The sequence below is a fragment of the Egretta garzetta genome, unplaced genomic scaffold (genome assembly GCF_000687185.1).
Source record: "Egretta garzetta isolate BGI_Z169 unplaced genomic scaffold, ASM68718v1 scaffold88, whole genome shotgun sequence".
NCBI lineage: Eukaryota > Metazoa > Chordata > Aves > Pelecaniformes > Ardeidae > Egretta > Egretta garzetta.
In genome coordinates, this window is record NW_009260408.1 from 3,102,311 (window position 1) to 3,104,334 (window position 2,024).

The window sequence follows — 2,024 nt, forward strand, 5'->3', positions numbered from 1 at the left end:
TGGGCCTTTTTTAACCCTCTTTTTTTCTTTTCCCCTTTTTTTTTTTTTTTTTTTTTTTTTTTTTTTTTTTCTCCAGCAGGGTCTGGGAAACAACCCCACTTTGTGACAACAGGGCATGTGTCAAACAATTACAGGCGGAGAGGTGATGTAGCTCTGGAGCGCCACATCCCCCCCTCCCATACCCCCTCCCTTCAGGACCAACTCGAGGAACATTTCTGTAAAAAAAAAGGTAAAAGGAAAAAAGAAAAAAGGAGGGGAAAAAAAATCTCACTCTCTTTCTGTAAATTTAATTCACAGCAACAGCAGCCTTCAGACCTCTGACCGTGCAAACGAATGGTTTAGGTTTATCCAAATGAACACAAAGCTGCCATCAGGGATACCTGGTCGATTCCCTAAATGTGAACATGTACATTATCCATGGTACAGGTAGTACAGGAAGGAATCCAAGGCCGAGGAGCAGCTACAGGGGTTGACTGTACTCAAGGTAACAGCTAATAAGGCGTTTACAAGTATTACGTTATTCAGAGAGAGCACATTTAAAAATGCAAATATGCTCACCTCTCTCTCTCTTTTTAAAAGTAAATTAAGAGAAATTGATTTTTTTTTTTTCCTGATATCCTGGCGGTGACTTTTTGTTAATCCTTTAATCAGTCCACCTCAGTCGCGACTTACTTACGTTTATTTCTGATAGCAATGAGAATACACAGATGCTCTCCTCCCTGGCGCTTTTGCAAATAAATTGTTAAAGCCACGCACACAGGCCTATATGAATAAGCACGCAGATCTATAGAATGAGTCATCTGCCTCTCTCTGTATCTATCTGTCCGTCTGCCTGCCTACCTATCTATGAATATTTTATGGGTCTGAACTTAATTAACAAAATAATTTCCATTTTGTCTCCAAAATGATCAACAGCAATTATGTGAGATTTTTAAGGTTTATAATTTTATGTCACCAGACTGTTGCTCGGGGGCAGAGGCACAATTGCCGTGCCAGCTGCAGTTGTATTTATTTGTTTTTCTGTCTTGTTCCTGTAGGGCTGCATTATGCAGTTTTTAATTAGTTTGTGTTTGTATTTCACCCGTCCCAAATCAATGCCATCCTGGAGCAATGTAATGTAAATTCCTGCAGTACAGGTGTAGCTGCTAGCTCTGGAACACTAGGAAACTCATGTCTTACAAATGAAAGCAGTGAATGCCATTCAGCCAAACTGTCAGCTTTAAACAGCCAAGAGGAAGGAGATCAAAGCAGAGAGCAGGAACTTCTACTCTCCAGATTAGTCTTTATGGTTTGAACGCCTAATGCTATTAGAGGGAACCAGGACATACAGCACATCGTTGGCTACAAAGTTACTTCTAATTTTGCTAAAGTCCTGCCTTATTTTGGCCAATGTAAGCCTTCAGAGCATTTCAGGATGCACTGTTTCCTTTGAGGCCTAGTAGCTACTCATCTGAAATTATGCAGAACTAATACCTTCAGAGACACATTTCTGTTTGTGCACATATTTATATAACTTATCGCCTTTTGAAAGATAATTTTGATTTCCTCCTAGGTTCCACAAAGTCTTTTAATAGAACTTGCAGCAATAAAACCTGAAATTCTAGTATCTCCAGACATGAAAAGTCCCTTTATGTTGTGTTTGGTGGCTCTTCTTTCTTGAAATGACCTCTGTATGGTGGTGTATAAATCTATTATTCCAGTCACTAGGGAATTCTTTTAAAGCTTGCTTTTTTTTTTTTTTTTTTTTTTTTTTTTTTTTTTTTTGTCGGGAATAAGAGATCGTTCATCTTTAACTAGGCCACATAGAAATTATGATTCAACAGCAGTGTATATTTAATTAGAGTAATCTCACTTGAATTTAATTACCTAATGAATTATTTGTTTAAAAGGTAAAAAGGCTTGTTTGCCAAGTACAGTGCAACCCACTGATAAGAACTTCCGTTATAAGCACATTAATATTTTAAAAAAACATTTTATGGATTTATATTTTAACTCTGGTTTTGCCAGCCGCCGCTGGGCACGCC